Raw genomic sequence first — 14,931 nt, 5'->3', positions numbered from 1 at the left:
CTTGTTCACCACAGTGAGGCCACTGGGGTTTCACCATTAACAAAACAAGCAGAATTACTTGTGGGAACAATGGAGGGCTTTGAGCAAAGCGAAGATGGTCTATGACTTGAGTTTGTAAAGATCATCTGGCTCCTGGTGAAGAACAGACTGAAGGTGAGTCTGCTAAAGTGTAAGCAGAATGTGATTATAATGATCCAGGTGAGACACGAGGATGGAGAGTGACCGTGGAGATTGTTGAAAGTGCTTGAATTCTAGATATGTTTTGAAGGCAGAGCCTTGAGGATCTCTGGACAGAGCAGATATGAGTCATAAGAGATATAAAGGAGTCAAGTTTGGCTCTGAGATTTTTGGCTGAGAGGGACATTTATTGAGCGGGAAAACTTGTAGAAAGAGAACTTAGGTGAGATGAGGTCAGAGAAATCAAGGGCTTTCAATCTGTCAAGTTTGCATAGTCTGTTAGACATCTCAGTAGAGATGTCAGGTAAGCACTTGGATTAGGAATCTGGAGTTCAGAGAGAGATCTGGGCATCTGGATAGTGTTTAGTTCTGAGACCAGATGAGATTTCCTAAGGAATGAATGGAGAAGGAGAAAGAAGAGGTCTGAGATCTGAAAAATGGGATGCCCCCAAACTGGAGGTGAGGAGAAACTATGGACAGTGAAAGGCAGTGGCTAATAAAATGGAGAAATAAACAAGAAAGTGGTTTCATGGAAGGCAAGTGAAGAATTCCAAGAAAGAAAGGAATGGTCAATGTGTCAAATGCTGCAAGAAAGTCAAAGACAAAGGACCAGCTATTGGGTTGGACAGCATGGTGGCCACTGATGATCTTGTAAGAACTATCTGTGAAGGGCTGTGGGTGAACACCTGATGGGAATGGATTCGAGAGACAGCAGGAGGATAGAAAGTGAGGTTGGCAAGTATAAACACCTCTTTTAAAAATGTGAGGTGACTAGGGAAACAAAAAACATGGGTGTAACTGGAGGTGGAGTGACTTCAAGGAAGATTTATTTTAAAGATGGGAGCTATTTATCTGACATCTATTTCTAAAGAAAAGGTATGGCAGAACGGAAATAACAACAAAGGAATTAAGGGAGATGAGATAGAATGTCTTGGATAGAAGCAGACGCAAAGAATTTGTTACCCAATTGTTTATAATAAAAAACTGGAAATTAATGAAAAGCTTATCAATAGGAACTGGATACGTGATAAAATACAATCATTAAAATTTATAGTAAAGATTCTGTATTTATCTGCACAGTAATGTATCTACAATAAAAAATGATGAGCCCTAGCTGGTTTGGCTCAGTGCTGACTGAAGTATCCCAGGTTCAATTCCAGTCAAGGGCACATGCCCGGGTTGTGTGCTCAATCCCCAGTGGGGGTCATGCAGGAGGCAGCCGATCAATGATTCTCTCTCATCATTGATGTTTCTTTCTTTTTTTTCTTATTCACGCATACTAGGCTATCAATCCTGTCAATCACCATGTTACAGAATCTACCCTTTTATTTTTTTATTTTTTTATTTTTTTTTTAATCTTTATTGTTCAGATTATTACATTTGTTCCTCTTTTTCCCCCCATAACTCCCCTCCTTCCAGCTCCCACCCCACCCTCCACCCTCACCCCCCACCCACTGAGTTCATCCATGGGTGCATGATTTTTGTCCAGTCTCTTCCCGAATCTCCCATTCCCCTTTCCCCCCCAAGAATAGTCAGTCCATTCCCTTTCTATGTCCCTGATTCATTATAGTCACCAGTTCATTCTGTACATCAGGTTATTTATTCACTTGATTCTTAGATTCATTTGTTGATAGATGCATATTTGTTGTTCATAATTTGTATCTTTACCTTTTTCTTCTTCTTCCCCTTCTTAAAGGATACCTTTCAGCATTTCATATAATACTGGTTTGGCGGTGATGAACTCCTTTAGTTTTTCCTTATCTGTGAAGCTCTTTATCTGACCTTCAATTCTGAATGATAGCTTTGCTGGATAAAGTAATCTTGGTTGTAGGTTCTTGGTATTCAGCACTTTGAATATTTCTTGCCACTCCCTTCTGGCCTGCAAAGTTTCTGTTGAGAAATCAGCTGACAGTCGTATGGGTATTCCCTTGTAGGTAATTGAGCCTCTTTCTCTTGCTGCTTTTAAGATTTTCTCTTTGTCTTTTGCTCTTGGCATTTTAATGATGATGTGTCTTGGTGTGGTCCTCTTTGGATTCCTTTTGTTTGGGGTTCTCTGCGCTTCTTGGACCTGTAAGTCCATTTCTTTCTCCAGGTGGGGGAAGTTTTCTGCCATTATTTCTTGAAATAGGTTTTCAATATCTTGCTGTCTCTCATCTTCTGGGACTCCAATGACTCTGATATTAGTCCGCTTAAAGCTGTCCCAGAGGCTCCTTACACTATCTTCACACTTTCGGATTCTTTTTTCATTATGCTTTTCCAATTGGGTGTTTTTTGTCGAATCTTTGGTTTGATTCTTGCACTCCTCTGGTCTGCTATTGGGTATAATATTCTTTATTTCAGTCCGTGTATGCTTACTTTCTAATTTCTTTATCGTAGCATCGAGGGTCTCATTAGTTTTCGTGAGGCTCTGCACGAATTTATGGCAAGCCCTCAAAATTGCGATTCTTAGCTCCATATCCTCCATTTCTGTCATGTTTTTTTGTCTCCGCATCTTTTATGCTTTCTTGGTGCACCCCCTTGTGGTCTCTGTGCGCAGTCTTGTTCTAGCGAAGCCTTAATTGTTGTAGTTAACACTAGAGGGATTTGACCACCCCTCATCATTGATGTTTCTATCTCTCTCTTTCTCCCTCTCCCTTCTTCTCTGAAATCAATAAATATATATATTTTTAAAATATAAATTTTTTACACTGAGCACATATATAATTTGCTTAAAGTTATTTTCTCCACCTAGAGTTGCTGCGATAAGAAAGACAATGCCCTGCCCTGAAGCCCTCAGAGGTTTTGAATGATTTATCCATCCCTTCAAGCCACCCCTTTTCCCATCTACCCCCTCCTTTACAAACATCAATCCAAATCCCAAGTCTGCCACTAATTAGCTTCTTACTTTTGACCAATATATTTAACCTTCATAAACCTGTTTCTTCATCTATAAAATAATTATTTTAAAAATTTGCCACAAAAGACTGTTGGGAGGATCAAAGATGATGATGATGCAGGTAAAATGCCTAGCATAGTGCCTAGCACATAACAGGTACTAAATACTAGGCTGTTACTACCTGGATGTGCTGATACCTGTTCACTTGCCTAGGGCAAGACTAGCATGCAAGCTTAGTACACAATTAGAGAAAAAATACGGAGGAGAACCCACCCTTATCAATAGCATGCCTCTGACTTTGCTTTTTTCCTACTTCTGGTCTCTTGTCTAATGCAGGGGGATTTTTGAAAGCAAGAAAAAAAAATTCCCCAGGCTTTACAATGGCCAGCAAACATTCCAAAATTTGACTAATCTGTCCTCTAGTGGTAGACGTAATAATTGCCACTTCTTTTCCTCCAATTGGAGTTGCTATAGAAAATGCCTGAAAAGGGTAGCATTTGAGATGTTTGCCTCACCTCCCACTACTGGTCCTGCCACCACAACAGAAAGGTGCAAAAGTGCCTACCTACAACTGGCCCAGTGCTCACTACCTGTGCTAAGACTTTGAAGCTTCTCCTTAAAATACAAACCTGTATCTGTGCCTGGGAGGAGTGGTCTGCCTGTGAATCCTTCAGCTTGGACTTAGTAGCGGGACTCCGTGGGATGAGAGTCAGCAAGCCCATGGATGTTAGCCATAAAAGTGAGCTTAAAGGGGCCCCTGGCTATTCCGAAGGTGGTGAGTAGAAGATGAGAATCCCCAACATGCTTCTTCTGTTTCCTCAAAAATTGTAATTGTCTGTCTAGAAGTAACACCTCAAAACAGCAGTTGGTATAATAAGATTGGAAATTAAGTCTTGAAGTAAAGGAATGCATAAATTTTCCTAGCCTGAAAGGTGATTCATATCTATATCTATACCTATATATCTATCTACATCTATATATCTACCTCTATATCTGTCTATATCTATCTATAGCTATATATACACATATAAACATATATATATATATATATATATATATATATATACACACACACACACACATGTATATATGTTAGTATGCATTTGTGCTGGTATAAAGAACTTTATATTTTGGGCCAAAAGTCCAGGGATTGAGAACCAATGAATTGGAGATAGGGGACTTAACTCATAGACAAAGGATAGGCTTTTTTTAAATTAACATACAGAATTATTTTTGAAGCTAGACCATATTATAATAATCAGAACACAGAACTGGAAAGAATTGAATACCTAATATTTGTAGGTGTATATACTCTTTCACTTGTTAATTGGATATTTATGGAGACCCACAAAATTCAAACACTGTATGCTCTTCTCAGCCCTGTAGGGGTGCAAGATAAATTAGACATGCAGTTTCCTCCAAGGTGTTTGCAGTCTACCAGAGGAGGTGGCATACTTATAATTACAAAACTAGGTAGAAGGCACCATTAATGCTGAGTAGAGATAGTTCAAAATATAATCTGATCACAGCTGGCTTAAAGAAAGCATTGTTCCCACAAGTAATAAATATTTATTGAATGATTGGAGTGGAGCAGAAAATAGAGTGAACAGGGAGCAATGGGACGAGTATGGATTTTAGAGTTAGAAATACATGAGTAGAAACTCAGCTCTGTCACTTGAGCCATGTAACACTTGGGCAACTTCAGGGCTCAATAATATTAGATATTAGAATGTCTAAGACTACCTTGGTCTTGAAAGATGGGTAGGGTACAGATATGTGGAAATAAAGAGAAGGGCACTTGTTTCCCACTACTTATCAAGTGCATACTTGGCTTGACACTCTGGCCCTTTAAATACTGTTCCTCATGTTGTGACCCAACCATAAAATTATTTTCGCTGCTACTTCATAACTATAATGTTGTTACTGTTATGAAACGTAATGTAAATATCTGATATGCAGGATGGTCTTAGGTGACCCCTGTGAAAGGGTCGTTCGACCGTCAAAGGGGTCTCAACCCACAGGTTGAGAACCGCTGCTCTAAGGAATCATCCTTCTGAACACATATAAGCAAGCAGCAGGCAGCGTGCTAGGAAGACTAAAGCAACCCTGGGAGTCACACAACATTGGCCCCACACTAGTAAGGTGCAAGGAATCTCACACACTTTGCACATCTCTGATTCGATGCTGTGAAGCACTGAGTTGTGAGTGTGTAAACCAGTGATGGCGAACCTTTTGAGTTCGGCGTGTCAGCATTTTGAAAAACCCTAACTTAACTCTGGTGCCGTGTCACATATAGAAATTTTTTGATATTTGCAACCATAGTAAAACAAAGACTTATATTTTTGATATTTATTTTATATATTTAAGTGCCATTTAACAAAGAAAAATCAACCAAAAAATGAGTTCGCGTGTCACCTCCGACACGCGTGTCATAGGTTCGCCATCACTGGTATAAACAGTCATTTCGTGTAGGTCACTGTCCTTGCACTAGCTACAAGAGGAAGTGTTATGTGTTTAATTGGGCCCCCCAAGAATTCATGTTTTGAATACCATAGACTAGGTGGCTTATAAACAACAGAATTTACTTCTCACAGTTCTGGAGGCTGGGAAATCCAAGATCAAGACATCAGCAGACGCGGTGTCTGGTGAGCATCCACTTTCTGGGTCACAAATGACTGTCCTGTTGTGTTGTGTCCTCACCTGGTAAAAGGGACAAGGGCGCTGGGGCCTCCTTTATAAGAACACGAATTCCACCCCAGGGGCTACACCCTCATGATCTAATCACCTCCCAACAGCCCCACCTCCAAACACCATCACATTGGGGGTGGGTATGAATGGGGGGACATAAACAATCCATCAGTAGAACTACCTTCCTGTAATTGTCTGCTAGGTCATCTGGCCACAGATGGGGAAGTGATCTTCTTTCCTACTAACCATGAGTATCTCAAGAGAGGGCTCTGTGTCTTACATATCTTTATTCTCATTGTCTAGGAAAGAGCCTGGTAATAGTGAGTGTTCATTAAGTGCTGAATTTATGACCTAAAGGGAGAAGAATGACCTCACTAAATAATAAACAGTTAGCCTGGGTGACACGGACTCTGGGTGTCACATTTCATGAGCAGAGGAAGACTTCATGGAGGAGATGGGACATGAACTAGAACTGAGAGGCATGAAGGGTATGAAGAGCACATGCCACAACAGGGCCAGGTGTGACAGCAGCCGGGAGCACTTACATAACACTGTGTGCCAGGCACTGTCCTAAGGACTTTAAACCAGTAACTCACTTAATCCTCATCACAGTCCTGTAAGCAAGTACCACTATCATCCAGACCCCAGGCAGTCTGGCCTAGGGTCTGCTCTCTCCTCACCATGCTGAGGCATGACACCAGCTCAGGCACTCAGACACGAGAATGGTCACAGCTTGGTGTGGCTCGGCTGAAGAGCAGCGGAAGGGGTGTCCTAAAGCAAGGTTGGCTGGATAAGAGCACCATAATAATAATAATGTTTGCATAGTATTTGGTGGTTTGCAAAGTGCTTTCAGATGCATCATTTTGTTTTGACTCTCATAGTCCTGTGAATTTGGCATGGTGGGTATTATTATTCCTGTTTTTCTTTTTTTTTTTTTTTCTTAAAATATATTTTATTGATTTTTTACAGAGAGGAAAGGAGAGAGATAGAGAGTCAGAAACATCGATGAGAGAGAAACATCGATCAGCTGCCTCCTGCACATCCCCTACTGGGGATGTGCCCGCAACCCAGGTACATGCCCTTGACCGGAATCGAACCTGGGACCTTCCAGTCCGCAGGCCGATGCTCTATCCACTGAGCCAAACCGGTTTCGGCTATTCCTGTTTTTCAAACAAAGAAATGAAGGCTCAAAGCTATTAGCAATAGCTCAAACCCTGAGCTCTGCTCTTTCTAATGACATAGTCTAGAGGATTTGGAAAGCTATTAAGAGACATTTGGAGTTGATGCATTATGTAAAAGAGAACCCCTGTAGGTTTAAGCAGAGCAAGAATGCTTGGCTGAAAGATATGTCCCATGTCACCACTTTCTGGAATGCGGAGGGGAAAAACAAGCCCAAACATACAGACACTGAAGCAAGCATAAATTTATACTGTCAGCTGTGCTTGGCAGCATCCCAGAAGGGCAGAATTCCCTTCAATATGCCTGTTTAACCAATCTACAATCATCTAAGTAAATATTTTACACCACCAATACACAATAATACCCTGTGCATTACATTAACAAGACATTGCTCCCTTTGAAATTGCTAGAATATCTTAGATCCCCACCTGTCTTCTTCCCGGTGCCAAAGATTTATCACTGGAATCCCTTCTTTCTGGAAACCATAAAGTGCTCGCCATATGTGCTGGATCTCTGGCACAGCAGAACCATCAATTGTCTCCTTGGTAGTCACTGTCCCCTTCCTTCTGCTAATCCTAGCCCTCAGTTTAACAGTTATGTGGGGCCCCCACTTTGGGCCCAAACAGGGCGTGGTTGGGTACACAAGTGTGTAAGGAATGAACAGGCTGTTGCACTTACCATTCGGCCTGCACTGCCTTTTTGAGGTCAGGATCATGTCTATCATGTGCACTGCTGTCTCCTCAATATCTGGTTAATCACTGTATTCTCAACCAAAGTACTGGCACTTAGTAAATGCTCAATGAATATTCAATGAATGAACACAATGCAGCCAAAATGCTTATAAATGGGTAAGTACCATCTTGTTAAGATGCCCAGCACATAGATACATCCCAGGTTTGGGGGTGAGAGCTCCCATATTTCTGTAGTGCAATGTGATACATCATAAAGACAGCACCAATCCATCATATTATTACTCTTCTAGACCAGGGGTGGGCAAACTTTTTCACTTGAGGGCCACAATGGGTTCTTAAACTGGACCGGAGGGCCGGAACAAAAGCATGGATGGAGTGTTTGTATGAACTAATATAAATTCAAAGTAAACATCATTACATAAAAGGGTACAGTCTTTTTTTTTTTTTAGTTTTATTCATTTCAAACAGGCCGGATCAGGGCCGTAGTTTGCCCACGGCTGTTCTAGACACTCTCCATTGGGGAAGGGGGGTGGGTGAAAAGAACAGTGGGTTCTCTGTTCTGTGCTTAATGCTTCATGTACATTATAGATATTACTCATTTTATAGATGAGAAAATTGAGTGACTGGTTTTCTAAATTAAGTGGCAGAGCTAGGACAAGAACTCTAAATCCAGATTACTCTTTCTAGCACACCTCACACCTGCAAGTGGCCAAGGTCTTCATTAGTAAAAGGAACCACTATCCTCATTTTAATGGTGGCATGGTCTCTCTGTTCCTTGTTCATGTGCTTCCCCTTTTCTATTCTGTTACCCTGTCCCAAGTTTATCTCACATGGGACTTTGTGTAGAGCACAGCTTCTTCTCCAACTTTAATGTGTGTACGAACTGCCTGCAGATCTAGTTCAAATGCAGACTCTGGTTCAGCAGCTCTGGGTGGGGCCAGTAAGTCTGCATTTCTAACCAGCTCCCAGGTGCTGAGGATGCTCTGGTCCTCACCCACACTTTGGTAGATCAGTGTTGTGTTCACAGGTAAATGGAAATAATTTTGGATGATGAGAACTCTGACCCCATCATACCGTTCATGTTACACAAAAGCTGGGTCAGTTAAAGCAGGTTAAATGGCAGAAACAAAAAAACTGCAGTGCAGAAGTTACCTGCCCGGAGTCTTTACTGGTGGCCAAATTGTAATAGGGTCTTTATAGTTAACTACAGGCCCGATGCACAAAATTCGTGCAAGGGTAGGCCCTCGAGGCCCTGTTGCCTCATGGCCCTGCCCCCTGCCTGCACCTGCCTTTGCCTAGCGCTGCCCGCATCCACCACCACACACCCCCAGTTCCCCAGTTCCCTGGAGCCCCCAATCCATCGCCCATAGAGGGTGGCCTGGGCCTCCCTCTTTGAGACGATAGCAGAGCCCCCTGCTGAATGATTGCCCCGCTGGCCAGTGGCCTGGGCCTTCCTCTGCGGGGCGATCGTGGGGCTATGGCAGGCCCCCCAACCAATTGCATTGCACCCGCCTTGGCTGGCCTGGTGCCAGTGCGTGTCATAGCGTGGTCATCTGGAAAGTCGTCCGACGGTTGTTCTGCTGCTCAGTCGATTTGCATATTACGCTTTTATTATTATAGATTATATGCTTCTATATAGGATATTTACAGCTTTTTCTGTTTGGTTTTTACAACTGCTCTATTAGATAGGATGGGTATTCAAATTCCTGGCACATAGAATGCTCAATACATTTGGGGTATTTTTATCCCTGCTTTATAGAGACTCAGAGAGATTAACTGTTGATCAAGCAGATGTTCAAATCCACATCTTCTGACTACAACTGCAACTCTTCCCCACTCCACCTAATCCTCCCCGACTGCTACATACTCTTCCTTTTTCTCCTCTTTTCATTTAGGCATCCTGTCTTTTTACGTATGTAACTCACAGTCACTTATTATGAGCCCCCGCACTCCCCCACCACACACACTTTAATGTCAGTCTCTCCTATTCAATATGGATAAAGGTGAAAGGAAACTCAGAACAGTGAAACTGTTAGCATCACAGAAACATCTTAAAGGGCTCCAATCCTAACTGGCTTCAGTTGCACTCTAAGATGAGGCAGCATTACATGGTGACTAGTCACACTAAAGCCATTACTTCCTAGCACAGGGGTGGGCAAACTTTTTGACTCGAGGGCCACAATGGGTTCTTAAACTGGACCGGAGGGCCGGAACAAAAGCATGGATGGAGTGTTTGTGTGAACTAATATAAATTCAAAGTAAACATCATTACATAAAAGGATACGGTCTTTTTTTTTTTTTTTAGTTTTATTCATTTCAAACGGGCCAGATCCGGCCGCGGGCCGTAGTTTGCCCACGGCTGTCCTAGGAGCAACTCTCCCTCTTGATCACTGTTTATAACATTCATTCCTAGTGTGATAACAACGCTGGAAGCTTAACATCCATACTTCTCCCTAGGCCCAAAGGACCTAATTAAAAATTAAACCCAAAACACCAATAAACACAATGAAGAGTTGTTGGGGTTCTTTGCCTCCTGTAGTCTAAAATGAATGTATTAAAATAAAAGTGAAAAAAGATAACATTTAGTGCACACTTTGTGCCAGGTACTGCCTTAAGAGCTCTAAACCTCACAATAACCTTTTAAGTACTATTACTACATTCTGGGGAGGCTCAAGAACTAGTTCAAGGTCACAGACTTGCTAAGCCAGAAATTTAAATCCAGGCAGTTGGTCTTTAAGTCCAAGATCTTAACTTTTATTCTACAGTATTTTCCAAGATGCCCAGATGCTGTTTGTCTGCGAGAATTTAAATATAAATCTACAGCCTCTTTTAATTTGCAAAAAAAGTGAAACTCCCATTCAAAGCAGCTTAAGTAAAAGGGAGTGATGTAATGGCTCCTATCAGTGACTTACAGAACGGGCTGGCATCAGGGACAGCTGGACCCAGGGACTTGAACACCGTCAGGATTTTCTCTGTGTGTTCCTTGCTGAATGTCAGGCTCTTTCTCCCAGACCAGTTTATGGGAGCCCACATGGTGGGGTCATTTGGGGAAGCTCCAGTTTCCTCTCCTAACATGAGTCCAAACAGGAAAATATCTGTCCCTCATGGCTCAGGTAAGAAAAACTCACATGGAAGACTCTGATTGACCCATTTTAGATTATGTACCCCTTCCCGGGTCATCCCAATAGCAAGGGAGATAGGGAACTACGATTTGCCCGGTCTGAGTTACATGCCTTCCCCTGTGGTCTGGAGGGCTGGGTCTGTACCAGAAGAGGGCAGAAAGGTGCCGGACAGAAAAAATACAATAGTTGTTAAACTACCTCTTTAGAGTTTACAAAATGCTCTCATATGATTTGTGCACCTTAAGTCTCACAACGACCCTATGAAGATAGCAGGGTAAGTATTACTGAGAAAACGTGGGCTACCATTGCACTCCTGTTTACCGCACATCACTGGATGCTCCACGGGCATGTGAAGTTCAAGGTGTCCAGAGCTGAGCTCCTCACCTTGTCACTTCATGGACTCCCATTTGATTTCGTTCTTGGTTGGTGGTGCCAGCATCAACATTGCTCCTCAAGCTAAGTAGCCTGTGAGGTTCACTTCGCTCTCCCTTTTCCCTCCACCTCACGTGCAATTGTTTGTTAGTACTGCTAATGTTGCCTCCTAAGCATTTCTGCAATGTATTCCTTTGTCTCAATATCCCATACACACCACAAAGTGAAAACATGGAGAGCTTACCTCCTCCCTCACAACCGCTCTGCTTCCCATGTTGCAGTTAGGATGTTCTCCCATCCACTCAGTTGTCAAATATGGAATTGGGTATCAAGGTTGACTTCTCCTTCTCCTTTGACTTCCATGCTTATGCGACTACCAGTTCCTAATGTTTGGCATCCTATTTGTCTCTGAAACCTACTCGCCTCTCTCCATTCACAATGCCATCAGCTCTCACTCCCTGCAGCAGTATCCTCGCTGGTGCCCCCACCCCACCCCCCTGCAATCTTCACTCCCTCTGACCCCTTCCACAGGAGGAAGCCAGAACTGATCACGCCAGCCACTTCCCTCTCCTCCACTCCCCACTTTCTAATCCTTTGTTTCCTCATATGCATGGTTAACCAGACCACAAAATCTAGTGTGAGGGCCATAATTCATACAGACAGGGGGACCCCTGTCTCCCTTCCATGTAGCACATTGCACTTGGCACAATAAATACGACACTGCGCTCTTCCCCTTTCTGATTATAGCTTGTTTGCAGCAGATACATCCCTGACATGTTCTAAGTGTGTCGGACCTGGGGAGGCACAGAGTCTCCGGATACGGTTTCCTGGAGTACGAGCTGGAGGCCCTTAAAGGAAGCATCAGACTAGCGTCCTCGTCCCAAACCACGAAAGGATGCAAATCCCAAGGCATCTTCAGGCCCGACAGCCGCCCTCGGGGCTCTGGACAAACATCTTCCCCACTCGGGACCTGTCTCCTAACGTGTGAAAAGTGCATGTTGAGCGAGAGAAAGTGAAACTTCAGAGCCGCGCAATGAGAAACCAGACAGATCCACTTGGGGACTGGCGCGTCCATGCAGGTGCGAGTGCGCATGCGCGTGCGCGGCCGTCCCGGCGGCCCCCGGGGGAGGCGGGAGCAGGCGGGTTCCCGCGGTTCGGCCCCGCCATTGGCGGGCGGTTTGAATGACGGAATTGACGGCGTCTCGGCGATGGTCGTCCCGCAGGCGCACGAACGGCTGTTGGGAAGCTGAGCGGCGGCGGCCGCCGGGGCCTTCCCTGGCGGAGCTGCGCCTCCTGGCTCCCGGCCCCCGGCCCCCGGCTCCCAGGTGAGTGACGGCCGCACCGCCTCCCCGCGTCCCGGGCGTGCACGACCCCGGAAGCCTGGGAGCTGGGGGTGCGCCAGGGAGGGGGACGCCGAGCGGGCGCGGCGCCGCGAAAGCAGCCAGGCCCGCTGCCCGGCCTCGACGGCCGCTCTCCCCGGCCCTCGTGGGGTTTCGGCTCCGAGCAGCTGCGGGACTGGAGCGCGGCCCGACCTGACCCGTCCCGTTCGCTCGCGCGAGAGGCCGCCCCGGGGCCTTGGCGCGTGTGGCTCTGCGCCTCTCCCGGGCCCGGTCGCGCGGGGTCCCGGAAATCTGCACCCTGCTCCGCGCGTCCTGCCCGCCCTCGCCCGAGGTCTCCGGGACGTGGCCTGAAACCTGGTCGCCGTCGGAGAGCGCCGCCGGCATCGTTTCCTGCGGAGAGCGTGCTCTATTTTGGTGTCTGTCACCTTTAATTTTTTTAAGCATTAAGTCCTGCCCCAAACTGAGCCTTTAAAACATTGGGGAAGGTTCGGAGTCTTTGGTCGTGTCACGTTCATTCACTCGCATAATCACCAGGACAGCCTGTTGGGGTTACTCCCATTGTTTGCATAATTTAAGAAAAAGGAGGCCACAGTGACTTAGGTGACTCGGCCAGAGTCTTCCTGCCTTAAGTTGCAATGTGGGGTCTTGAACCCAGTCATCTAAGTCTGGTATTGAAGTTTGTGATTACAATGTGTCAGGTGCCATTTGATCTGAACAAAATCTTGCAAGATAAGTAGTATCTTTCTTATTGTATAGCAATAATACATAGGATTTCAAAAACCCATTTTCATACGCATAAGGGAGGGAGCAGGGGAAACTCTTCCTCTTAGTAGGTTTTCAAATGTAAGCCTGGACGGAATCGTGTAAACAGAAAATACCGCTTGATTAACGGCACAGTAATTGCTTCAGGCGTCGATCATCAATGGATACTAAACGGAATGGGCAGAAGTTGGATGAGCAGCATGAAACTTACACAGCCTCAACTATCCCTCCGCCAGATACTTAGAAATGAAAAGTAGTAACTCCAGTGGAGAAATCTGGTAGCTAGATACCTGAACCACCTGATCAAAATGCAGATCGCCAGGAGGACGACTGCTTAACTTCATTTACCGCCTGATGGGGTGCACCGAGAAGGCTGCACTATCACTTCTGTGGTGGTCTTGGCAAAAATGCAAACCCTCATGCTAACCGCAGGAGGAGATTAAGCAGATCCAAATTGAGGGACATTCTACAAAATAGCTGACTGGCCAGTGTTTTTATAAAAATGTCAAGATTTTGAGAAGAAAAACAGGTTGAGGAACCGTCCCAGATTAGGGGAGTTGAAGGAGACGCGACAGCCTCCGCAGCCATGAGAATGCGAAGCACCTGCGTTCTGAAGTCCGTTGGCATGGACGCTTCCGCTGGGCTCTCCTTGCCAACGATGGAGCCTTGCCAATAACTGAGCACAGCAGGCCTGTTCCTGAGAAAGGAGGCAGCGGGCTTGCTAGACCTTCCTTAGACAGCATGGCCATTTAGGAGGCGTCTACCCAGCTGCCCTCTCTCCTCCACTCAGTGTCAGATTTGCATGGAAGTCTGACGTTTTCCCAGCTTTCTCCCCATTTTTTTTCTGACACAGGCATTTCCCCTAATAAAAACCTTTGTGGGCTTAATCCCACCTTGGTATCTGCAGAGTACCACAACAGTCAAATGCAGTGTGTTTTCCTTGGATTGCGTCCTGGTCCAGAAAATGGACATTAGTGGAATAATTGGTGAAATTTGAAGGTTTTAACTTTTTCTATAGATTAGTTAAAAGTATTGTGCCAGTGCTAATTTCCTGGTTTTGATTATTGTACTGTGGTTACATAAAATGTTAACATTTAAGGAAGTTGGGGAAAGAGTATACGGGAATTCTAAGTCTGAAATTATTTCCAAATACGATTAAAAAAAATTTTTTTAAGTCATATACAAGATAAAACAGTTATTCTGTCACACCGAGGTAAAAATAAACAAATGTATGTTTGCTTTCCTATAATCCTCTAGCAAATGAAATGGTGAATACTCAAAATTCTTGGAAATGACAGTAATGGGAATGGGGAAGTATCAGAATGACCTGAGAAGGGTTTTCAAGTTACAAAAACTTATAGATTCTTACATTTTTTCAATTTCTCTCCAGCAGACTCCCCCAAATAGGAGCATGTTAAACTAGGGAGGAGAGTGAGAATACTGAGTATAAACAGTACTACTAGACATATAGAACTGGAAATCTAAACACTTAACTCATCCAAACAACAGAATTGTTCCAAAGGGATTTTTGAAAATGATTATTTATTTAGAAATCACCCCATTGAAGTTGTTGAAGAATTGTTTACTGCTCAGGGGTTGATATCGGTGATCAAGTTGTGTATAACAGGTTGGAAGTTGAATCTAGGGACCAGGAGCCCTTGCAGTTACAGCAGTAATTGTGAAAACATTTATTCTGTGCTGGTACATCTTTTTAAGTCTTTGGG

The 14,931-nt window shown here is 44.3% G+C and overlaps 1 protein-coding gene across 2 annotated transcripts in view; it reads left to right on the top strand.

Annotated features, from left to right (window-relative positions):
* The first annotated feature begins 12,336 nt into the window (after positions 1–12,336).
* The window catches only part of CEP295 (centrosomal protein 295), a 55,928-nt gene continuing 53,333 nt past the window's right edge, over positions 12,337–14,931 (top strand). Inside the window, exon 1 of one of the 2 annotated variants that reach the window (XM_070425861.1) lies at positions 12,337–12,430. The gene's annotated coding sequence lies outside the window, so the exon portion shown is untranslated. The remainder of the gene's footprint in view (positions 12,431–14,931) is intronic. The other variant, XM_070425860.1, reaches the window with a different exon arrangement.

Source organism: Myotis yumanensis, unplaced genomic scaffold (assembly GCF_028538775.1).
Source record: "Myotis yumanensis isolate MYYU_CA2020_CCGP unplaced genomic scaffold, mMyoYum1.0.hap1 SCAF_10, whole genome shotgun sequence".
NCBI classification, from domain to species: domain Eukaryota; kingdom Metazoa; phylum Chordata; class Mammalia; order Chiroptera; family Vespertilionidae; genus Myotis; species Myotis yumanensis.
This window is presented reverse-complemented; position numbering and strand designations above follow the sequence as displayed.